At 40.4% G+C, this 11,769-nt stretch overlaps 1 protein-coding gene across 1 annotated transcript in view; it reads left to right on the forward strand.

The window, feature by feature from the left end:
- Positions 1-11,769, forward strand: part of LOC100703853 (HLA class II histocompatibility antigen, DRB1-8 beta chain) — a 222,926-nt gene that overhangs the window by 175,000 nt on the left and 36,157 nt on the right. The gene's annotated exons all lie outside the window — the stretch shown is intronic.

Raw genomic sequence — 11,769 nt, forward strand, 5'->3', positions numbered from 1 at the left:
TGACCCGCAGCTAGCAACTGAATCCATAAACCCATCAGTCTGTTTCCCTTTGTTTCTCATATGAAGTTGTTATTATAAACAAGTTCTTTTGTTTAGTTTGAAGTATGAAGGCTGGTGAAATTTACTGAGTACTGTCAATGAAAAGTAAAATAAAAAAATCAAAGGTTTATTGAGATGTGAGAAGTTGTAGTACTTTTTTATGTTGAGACTGCAAGTTTCCATTACTATTAAGTAGTATAAACTTTCATAAGTTTCTTAGATGCTCAACATTGACTTGGCCTTGGTCCACCCACACTGTTATATAACTTCATTCTCTATTCAAATATTATTTTTTCTGTTTTGTACATATAATGTATACATAGAACACAAAAATGTTTAATTGCACTACCAGTATTTATTTCAAGTTTGATGTCCCCACAAATAATAAGCATGTTAGATTATGTACACATATTTTCAAATTAAAATCAACATTGAATATGGCTTTGTCCCATTACCACTGACAACATTGTTTTGAGTATTTTAACTACATTGATTATTAGAGGGTTAAGTCAACCCTCTGAGCTGTAACAGCACTTAACCCTGTATTTTGGGAATATGTCATTTTTGGCTTTATAAGATTACTAACCAATACTGGCCTTCACAGGACAAAGGGAATTAAGCTGTTTCTGTAGAGAGACACGACCTGAACTAAAATTTAGGGTTAGGGGCCAGTACAACAGCAAAACCGCTTCAAGAGTTTGGAGCCAGAGGACAGGTGCTGTGGCAGGCTATAAGAAAATTAGCTAACACTGCTGAGTGGGCCAACCACTGGCTGTGGTTAAAGAAGGCTGAGATCACTTGGGCAGTCAGCTATCCGCGACACACATGCCCAGAACTGATCAAACCGTGGTGGAGCTACCTAAGCAGAGGGCATCAAAAGGGTAGAAAACCTAACACTATAATTTGTACTGTGATAAACCAGAAGCCATGTTGACTGATACAGCTGTCTCAGGGCCTCCTGGGGCTGTGCAGTTAACCTCATGGTAAATGGTAAATGGCCTGTATTTATATAGCGCTTTTCTAGTCCCTAAGGACCCCAAAGTGCTTTACATATCCAGTCATCCACCCATTCACACACTGGTGATGGCAGCTACATTGTAGCCACAGCCACCCTGGGGCGCACTGACAGAGGCGAGTGAAACATAAGGGGGAATGTAAAATCGTTCTGCTCTTCCCCCCTCACCTCTTTTTCCTGTTTGTGGGAGGCAGTGGAGAGGTAGAGGGTACAGCCCGATCCGGGCAGGGAGGTATGGGATGCCAGATCAGATGCCCCACTTCCGGCTCTCCTCTTTCCTATCTTATCTCTTTTCTCTTACTTTTCTCTTTCACCTTTTCTATCTCTTTAAGAAGTGAGGCTCTTTAAGTACTAAAGAGATAAATAGTACTTCTCGTTTTGCAGTGAAGTGATAGGAGAAAATAAATTGTAGAAAACTAAACAAAAAAAAAGTAGAAGAGAAATAACAATTTCACATCAACCAGTGACACACCCCTGGGCCTGATCAACCCTGGCAGGGCCTCCATTTATGAGGGTGTCTACTGGTAAGGGCCAAAACACCCAATGAATCCAAGGCCCACTACTGATGACGGATCACAATATTTTAATATTATAATCAGGATTTGGTCTTTAATCCCTAAACATAACCAAGAACTTTAAAAGAAACTAAAAAATGGCAAATAGCTTATGATAAAAGTAAGTAAGTAAGTAACGTTTATTTATCCTCCTAAGACCCGAACTCTTCCACGGCATGCATTTTTAATTTCTCTTTGATATTTGGGCATATTGGGGCCCAATGAATGTAAAAATGAAGAATTAGCAGATTTTTTTTTTTTTTACCTTATTTTTGTTTTTATGAAAAATGAGAGCCACATATGAGGATATTCGTTTAAAATTTTGATAGAACAGTAGCAGTATAACGTCCTCGTAAGTGGATATCAAGCCCTTGTAGAGCGAAATTGAGTATTTTGGTCTAAATAACCCAAAATGTGATGTCCACATATGTGGACGCCAGGTCCCAGGAGGTTAAATAGACCTGAGTGAAGTTGGCCCCCCCACCTTCTTCAAATCAAACAAAAGTGGTATCAAACGTTTGTGCTACGTTTGTGCTGGTTTGTGCTGCAAAAATCTTCGTTTGTGCTGCTATCATTTTAAAGATATTAATAAAAATTTCCAGGGGTCATCAGAGGTCAACCAGCCCCCCCACATTAATTAAATCAAACAAAACTGGTGTCAATCAACTGTGCTACGTTTGTGCTGGTTTGTGCTGCAAAAATTATTGTTTGTGCTGCTGTCATTTTAAAGATATTACCAAAAGTTTCTAAAGCTCAACCAGCCCCTTTCTTTAATGTATCATTTTAAAGATATTAATAAAATTCCATCCATCCATCTATTTGCTTCCACTTATCCTTTTAAGGGTCGCATGGGGGCGCTGGAACCTATCCGAGCTGTCATAGGGCAAGAGGCAGGGTACATCCTGGACAGGTTGCCAGTCTGTCACAGGGCCAACACAAGGGACAGACATCCATTCACACTCACAGCTATGGGCAATTTGGATTAACCAATTAACCTATCCCCACAAGCTGCATGTCTTTGGAGAGAACCCAGAGAGAACCCATGCAAACAGGGGGGGAACATGCAAACTCCACACAGAAAGACCCTGGCGTGATGGTGGAATTGAACTCAGGACCTTCTTGCTGTGCGGCAACAGTGCTAACCACCGTGCTGCCGTAATAATAACATTAAATAACATTCATGAAGAAATTTAAAGGGGCATGCCAGTAGGTGTGTATCAGTTTATAATTAGATAAGGTATTTTGAGCCAATAAGCTGGTTGTGGATCACTGACTACCATGTTTCTTAACATTACCTTACTCCATCTAGTGTGCTACCAGCAGGGTATATGGTAAAATGCTAATGGTTGTTAAAACATTAACCTAATAATATATGAACTGTAGCTTTTAAGTCAAATGCTATTATTAACAAAAGTGCTGTCATTTGCATGTGGGCTGTCATGAACAAGTTGTATAAAATTAACATACACAGGAGTGCACTTCAGTGATTCAGCAAATCTGAACTCAAAGGCTCCAAACAGCCTGCAGAACTGTGAATCTTATGTAACTGTCAATGTTACCTGAAAGGGCCAAACTATATTTTTTTGCAAGAGTCAAACTTCTGTAGCCATGGTCACAAAGCGCTATTAAATGAGTGGGCTATTAAACACGTGTGGGATTGACACAGACACAGATTTATCTCAACAGAGCCTGGATTTATCTACAAGTATTTTGATGATGAGCTATGAACATTGACTAAATTCATTTTTATACCGATCAAATGAATTTTGAACTAGATCTTGTTAAGGATAAACTGGTACAACTCTGCCAAAAAAACAAACATAGCGACCTGTGTTTGGTTTGTGATCACAAGGGGGCGCTATCATACACATTCTACTTCTGAGAGAAAAAAACAAGAGTGGAAGAAAACATGTGCTAGCTATCTTATCTGCATTTTTAAGCTAGATTCCATGAGCATCAGCAATCATCAACACTTCAATTCACTGTGTATCAAAGTAAGTAATTTTATGTCCACTTAAAGATGTAGAATTAAAGTTATAACCAAATCATAGCAGTATTATATCACATTTTTAATTTTTGCTTGACAGATGCCAAAGAAATCAGTCGTGGATAAAATTGCAGTATTTGAAGTCCTTCGTGCTTCTAAAGAAGAAGTCATAAAAAATGGAAAAATTTCAACTCCAAGTGATGACATATGGCAAAATCTATGCAAACAACTTGGTGAAAAGATGACACCAAAAGCTCTTTACACTTTTGTTAAATTAAACAGACACAATGTATGGGCTGCTCTGGATTACAGTGATGAAGAGAGACTGACTGACACAGACAGCAGTGACAATGATAATGATTTTGAACAAAGCAGCTCTCCTTTTCAAAACAAAGACTGCAAGAGTTTCAATGTGGAGCTCCCATTTGAACAGTGGATACATATGATCACACACAAAGTCACATACAAAAAGAATACTTTCAAGAAAAGGGAATACACCATTTTGAAGCCAGGTACATGGACTCATGTTGTAAACCAGGGAATCTGGAAAGAGGTTAAAAGTACATGCACCATTACTTTTAAACGAGCCAAGGTGTACCCCAGAACTGTATCTTGTTTTATTAAAATCAGAGGCTTTTGCAAAGAGTGTAGTGGCCAGCTGTACATTACATGTGAAAAGGAACCTGAAAAACATTGCCCAATGGTGCTGAAGTGTGTAATGGCAAACACGGATGAATCTATGCACACTGGCTTTTCTAAGAGAGCCATGTCCGGAAGTCTGAGGGCACAAGTAACAAAAGAACTTTGTGAAGGCAGACTGCAGCCCCATGTGTGGAGAGCATCAGAGGCAGCAAAGCTGATGGATTTTGGTGATCCAGAGCCAAGCCATCTACCAAATTTGACAACTCTGCGCAAAGCCAAACACGAACAAAATCAACTAGAAGTTGCTCATAAAAACCCAATACTGTCTCTCCACTCATTAAAATACACTTCCCCTCACAGTGGAAGCATTTGGGACATTGGATTAGACAAGTTCTTCTGTCACTACTGGAGTCAAACTCAAATGCTGATGTACAAGACTGCAAAGCACCCCATAGTCGCCTTTGATGCGACTGGCTCAGTTGTAAAAAAGCTTCTCAGGCCTAATGGTTTGTCTGGAAATATCTTCCTGTATCAAGGTGTGTTAACAGGAAGCGACAACTCTCACGTCCCAGTGGTGCAAATGTTGTCAGAGAGACATGATGTCCAGGCAATCACAAGATGGTTATCAGAATGGATTCGTGCTGGAGCACCAATCCCAAAGGAGGCCATCTGTGATTTCTCCTTAGCTTTACTTGGTGCTTTAGTTAAGGCTTTAACACATCATTCAGATTTGAAGAGCTACATTAATGAATGCTTTGGTGTCTTGCTTCAGAAAAAATCCTACAAACTACCACCATGTTTCATCAGAGTGGATGTTGCACACTTCATCAAAATGATTTGCCAGTGGGACTGTTTGAGAAAAAAAGCCTCATCGGGTGAGGGATTTCTACGTGCAATCAATGGCACAACTTGTCAAGTCCCAATCCTTGGAAGAAGCAAAGGTCCTAATATGCAGCATTGCTATTGTGGCATTAAGTGAGACAGAAGGCTGTGACAGTTTTGGAAACCCCATTATGTCAGAAGTGTCCAAATCAAATCTGAAAAGAAAAATTGCAGATGAGACTATGTCTGTTTCTGATGACAAGGAAGAAGAAGACATTAGATTGGATCCATGCACAGAAATAAACACTGACTTAAGGCAGTGGGTGGTGGATATTTGTGAGGGGAGCAGGTGCCATGCTGAAGTTCATGGTGATCGAGACAATATGCACTATCTACCTGAGCTCGTCCCACACCTAATTAGATTGGGAGGATACCTACCACTCTGGACTGGAGTAATGGTTCAGAGCGAAAAGCTCACTGCAACTTCAGCTAATGTTGAAGCAGAGTTCAAGAACATTAAACATGGTCTGTTCAAGCATGAAAATCTCCCTATAAGGATAGATAAATTCATTGCACGTCATCTTGGTTTCATTGAAGGGAACATGCGGATCTGTTCTGCAAAACAAATACGGAAAGAAGCAGAGGTTGCCAGACAGGATGGTACAGTAAAGCGTCAGGATCCACACAAAGCCTTTGTGGAGCAGGAAGTGGATGATATCCCCTCTCAGGAGCCCAAAATTGACACAGACATGGACATTGAAGAAACAGCAGCTTTGGAAAACTGGAGAGGCTTTGCAGTTCCGCCAAAGAAGAGGAAATTGACCTCATACCTCTCCCCTTGTCCTGAATGGCTCCACTCAGATCCAGCTGTGAAAAAGAAAAAAGTAAAGCTAGGGCTATTAAAAAATGGAAATAATCAACAACCAGTAAAACTTGGCAAAGGACAATACTGTGTCATGAACACTTGTGCCTTTGATGCCTTCTGTTAAAGTCTGTGCTGCGCTTTCTGTGACAGTCTTACTGCTCAAAACACGTTGAATAGTTCAGAGGAGAATAAAGTATCCCAGCTTGTGAAATCTCTTGTTTCAAAGGGTGTCACTCAACATGCCTATTCATTGAGGGCAGAGGTGCTGAGCTCAATATTCTGCCCTGTTCAGTTGAAGACTGGTGTTCATCGTGTTGATGCCCAGTGCCATGTGTCCACAGTAATTCAAAAAACAATGACAGAAAATCCAAGTGTTCACTTCACAAGACAGTGTTCCTCCCAGTACTGCCAACTTTACACACCAAACACAAGGCAAATACCTTTTGTTTCCATTGATCTGTCAGTCCTCTCAGCTTCTGGCATAGCTCACCTTCAGTCTGCTGTTGAACAAGGGCTCAGCCTTCCAGCATCACCATGCCTAAGACCAATCGAAAGTCCTGATGCATCTCCAACAGCATTTAAAACAGATTCATCAGGAAAGCAACTTTGCACAGGGACTGTATGTCACAGTTACAGCCTGAGAGAGCTTGTATGGATTGACACAGACCTTGGAAAATGCTCTACAGAAACTCTGGGGCACAGTTTTCACAGTCCAAAAACATTTTTGCTTACTGAATTCCCATCCACTCTGCTACTTCAAGGAGAGAAATTCACACTGAAAGCAGTCATTACATTTCAGGAGGGCCCAACACCAGAAACACTCGGGCATTATATGACATTCTGTAACAGGACCCCGTACATCTGGGAGATGTATGATGACCTAAGAAAGGATGTAACCATAGCATCTGAAAACACCAGCGTATGTCCGCACGCTGTGCTCTACACAAAGGAATGATGGCAAGAATTCATGAAAGAAAGTCCTTTTCTAGTTTGTGAGTTAGATGATGGAAATAGCTGTTATTTTTCAGTTATTGTATTAGACTTGTGAGGCTCACACAGTTCCATGTATTTACCTTTTCTAACAGGAAACATATATACTACATTGTTCTCGTAGTTTTGTATTTTGTTACCAGCAAATAAAGTTTTTTCTCCAACAGAATGCATAAATTATTTTAAATGCTATATTTAACCTAGTTTTTAAATAAGTTATAGCAGTTTGATTACTAGGTTTAAGAGTGTGATCATGAGAAAAAATATCTCTCATTTTTTTTACATTAAAGAAAGGGGGTGGTTGAGCTTTAGAAACTTTTGGTAATATCTTTAAAATGATAGCAGCACAAACGAAGATTTTTACAGCACAAACCAGCACAAACGTAGCACAAACGTTTGATACCACTTTTGTTGGATTTGAAGAAGGTGGGGGGGCTGGTTGACCTTTTGACCTTTACATTTTCATTAATATCTCTAAAACAGAAGCAGCGCAAACGACAATTTTAGCAGCACAAACCAGCACAAACGTAGCACAGTTGATTGACACCAGTTTTGTTTGATTCCATTAATGTGGGGGGGCTGGTTGACCTCTGATGACCTCTAGAAATTTTTATTAATATCTTTAAAACGAAAGCGGCACAAACGAAAATTTTTGCAGCACAAACCAGCACAAACGTAGCACAAACGTTTGATACCACTTTTGTTTGATTTGAAGAAGGTGGGGGGGCCAACTTCACTCAGGTGTTAAATAGCACCTTTCACAGACATATGTCACAAAGTGCTTTACAAGGTAAAAACATAATACAGTCATAAAATACACCATAAAAACCCTGGTCTAATTAAAAGCTTTTTGAAATAAAAATGTCTTTAGCTGCTTTTTAAAGGTCTCCACTGAGTCCAAACCCCGTAGAAATGGGGGAAGTGCATTCCACGACCTGGGTGCAACAGCTTGGAAGGATCGGTCCCCTCGGGTTTTAAAACGAGTGTGGGGGACCACTAAAAGGTTTTGGTTTGCTGACCTCAGGTTACGAGTTGAGTATGTGTATGAATCAGATCAGCAATGTAGGGGGGGGCTGTCTCTGTAATGCTCTAAAAGTTAAAACTAGAATTTTAAAATGGAACCTGAATCTGATTGGTAGCCAGTGCAGCGACTTTAAAACAGGGGTCATATGAGCACCCTTGTTCGAGCGGGTCAGTAGCCTCGCTGCAGAGTTTTGAACAACCTGTAGGCGGGCTAACCCTTTCATGTTTAGACAAGTAAACAGGCTGTTACAGTAGTCAAGTCTTGTAGAGATAAAAGCATGAATTATCATCTCGAGTTCACTTGTTGACACGATGGATCTAAGTTTAGAAATGTTCCTCAAGTGAAAAAAGCAGGTTCTTACTGTCTGATTTAAATGTCCCTCCAAAGAAAAAGCTTCATCAAAAATAACACCCAGGTTTCTAAGGTTATGTTTCTGTGAGGAACCGAAGTCACCCAGTCGCCGTTTAATATCAGGTATTGCACTGCCTGGTGCAATAATCAAAGTCTCTGTTTTGGCCGGGTTTAGCTGTAAGCAATTATTGTTCAACCACTGTTTAATGTTGGTTAAACAGTCAATCAGATTGGAGAGCTTATCAGCTTCAGCAGGCTTAAAAGAATAATATAGCTGAATATCGTCAGCAAAAAGGTGATAAGATACTTCAGGACACTCCTGTATTATCTGACTTAAAGTAAGAATGTATATTAAAAACAGAATAGGTCCCAGCACAGAGCCCTGAGGAACTCCACACAACAACTCTGTAGATTCCAACACGATCTGGTTTGCAGACACACTAAAACTCCTTTCAGATATATAAGATGAAAACCAGTCTAGAACAGAGCCAGACATCCCAACCAGGTCTCTCAGTCTGTTTATCAGGATGGTATGGTTGACTGTATCAAAGGCTGAGGTAAGGTCTAACAAGACTAGGACTGTGTATTCTCCGGAGTCTGCTGACATCATAATATCATTAGTAACTTTCAGTAGTGCTGTCTCAGTGGAATGCAATTTACGGAACCCAGATTGGAAACGGTCATAGATGTTATATTTCTCCAAGTATGCCGTAAGGTGGACAGCTACTGCCTTCTCAAGGAGTTTTGACATAAATGGGAGTTTGGAGATAGGTCTTAAATTTTGAAGTAGTGTTGGGTCCAGGTTGGGTTTTTTGAGCCTTGGTTTCACAATGGCATGTTTAAAAAAGCTGGGGAACACCCCAGTCTGAAGAGAAACATTAAAAAGGTTCACAACCCAAGGACCAATGGTGTCAAAGGCATTAATAAAAAGCTTAGTGGGGATAATGTCTGAGGGGCTTGAGGATGGCTTCATTTTGTCAACCAGGGCCGCTGTTTCATCATATGTTACAGTTGTAAAAGTCGACCAGGAGTGCAAAGGGAGTGCCTGACTCGGAGAACAAGAAAGCTTTGGGGAGATTTTAGCATTGATGTCATTAATCTTATTAACAAAAAATCGGATAAGTTTATTACTATCTACCTTAGAGTGTACATCTAAAGGTACCACATCTGGGGAGACAATAGCACTAACTTTGTCAAAAAGAAACTTGGGATTTCTCTTGTTTTTTGTTATGAGTCTAGAAAAATATTCAGATCTAACAGTTCTCACCATGTTGTTTAAGGAGAGCATGAGATCTCGAAGATGGAGCCTGTGTACGTCAAGTTTGGTTTTCTTCCATAGTCGTTCTATTTTGCGGCATATTCTCCTTAAGTTTAAGATAGACTCATTTATCCAAGGGCATGTCTTCTTTTGTAAAGCCGAGCTTGTTTTAATAGGTGCCACTTGATCCAAAATGGATGTGCATTCCCTATTAAAAGACTGAATAAGAACATTTACATCATTTCCGGTAAAAAGTGGAGACCTATCAAACATAATGGAGAACCTCTCAGCAGTAGTCTCAGTTATTATGCGTCTATGAGTTTTTAACTTCACAGGCGTCTGTTTAGAGGTAAAATTAAGTTCAGCAAAGATACAGTTATGATCACTCAAATGTACATCCTCAGCAAACACATTGCCAATGTTGAGGCCCAAGGAAAAAACAAGGTCCAAGGTATGGCCTTTTAAATGGGTTGGACCGGAGACATGTTGGACAAAGTTAAAAGAATCAGATATAGATAAAAGTTCAGCTGCAGAGTTAGATGAGGCATCATCAATATGAATGTTAAAATCCCCAAGAATCAAAGCTTTCTCCAGCTTGATAATAGAAGATAAGAAGTCCATAAAATCCTTTAAGAACTCAGTAGCAGGGCCAGGAGGGCGATAGACTAAAACACAATAAAAGATGTTCGTAGAGCCCACCTTAATTGTTTGCGACTCAAAGGAAGAATAGTTTTCAGTTTGCATACCTCTGCAGGTGAAGCTGTCCTTAAAGACAACAGCAAGACCTCCACCACGGCGACCTAAACGGGGGGCGCCCAAGTAAGAGCAGTCTGCAGGACGCAGTTCGTTTAGGTGAATAAATTCGCCATCCCTCTGCCATGTTTCAGTGAGAAACAGAAAGTCCAGGCTTTTCCTTGTGAAGAGCTCATTCAGGGAGAAGGATTTGTTTGCGATGGAGCGAGCGTTCAAGAGCGCAATCCGAGTAAAAGCTGGCAGTGCAGGTTTCCCATCAGCTTGTCGGAGTGGGATAGACAGCAAACACCGTGTCCGCATGCGAGGTCTCCAGCGGCGCCACGGAACCGGCGGGGCCAACCACCAGTTGTGCGATGCGGGCTGTGAGGGCGCAGCGGTGGGGAGATAATCGGCAAAATCCAGAGCATCAGATGGGCAGGATCCACGCTGTAGTGGAAGCAAGTACGTGTTTCCAATCAAATCCGGAAGGGTAACTGGCAACAGAAAACGGGGGCGCCTCCAGACGAGTCGGGAAATCTCCGATCTGTAGGCTCGTCTGATGTGTACCTGGATGCCGGCCCTACAGCCTCTTTTCCTCGATTTCTTCTTGGAATTGCTTAGGGCACGTTTCGCAGGTAGCAAGAAGTAATCCGGTGAGGTGGAAGAGTGAACAAATGGTGGGGGGAAAGACACCGTGAAGTTGATGCGCACAACAATTTGTCCTCCTGGTGAAGTTTCCAGACTGCCTTTCCTCATAGTGGCCATCCATCTAGTCCTTTTGATTTAAATTGATGTGCTGTATGTGTCACAAATAGTTAAATTTGATCTGGTGTGGGCTGTAGTATTGAAAGGGTTGCATAATAGGAAATTTTTTTTTTACAATAGATTTCAACGTTCTTTTTCACAAATTACTTACATAATTTGCAGTCATTTTCAGTTGTTACATATCAAGTCTATAGTCATAACTATATTAAACAGAAATGTGTTTTATGTCTTTGTCATGGAAACATAAATGTCACTAAATTTTAACTGTGGTGACAAAATGATCCATTGAAACTGCATGAAAACATCAAACTGACAGTTATTTTTCAGCTTTATTTGATTGTGTTCATTGGTAATCTCAAAAAAAAAAAACTACAGTGATACAGACAATTTCATGAAATTCGGTGGGGATAAAATGACAGTGATGCTGGTCCACCCCAACACACTGTAGGCCTGGTAACCACTGGATCAATTAAGACAGTAAATTTGAAAAAATATGGTTGAGCACATCGCTGTACAACTGGAACTAAACAAAGAAAGTTATATATCCAAAAGTTAATTTGTGGATCAGGGTTGTTGTGACAGAATCAGCTGAACTGCCAACTGTACTGTAGCATGATTATTTTAAAAATAAGCACAAGTACTAGTAATGCACTCTAACATTATTGATACTGTTGATACTAATGATACATACCATGAAAATATACTTAACATGTACATCAAAATAC

Source organism: Oreochromis niloticus, linkage group LG7 (genome assembly GCF_001858045.2).
Source record: "Oreochromis niloticus isolate F11D_XX linkage group LG7, O_niloticus_UMD_NMBU, whole genome shotgun sequence".
NCBI classification, from domain to species: domain Eukaryota; kingdom Metazoa; phylum Chordata; class Actinopteri; order Cichliformes; family Cichlidae; genus Oreochromis; species Oreochromis niloticus.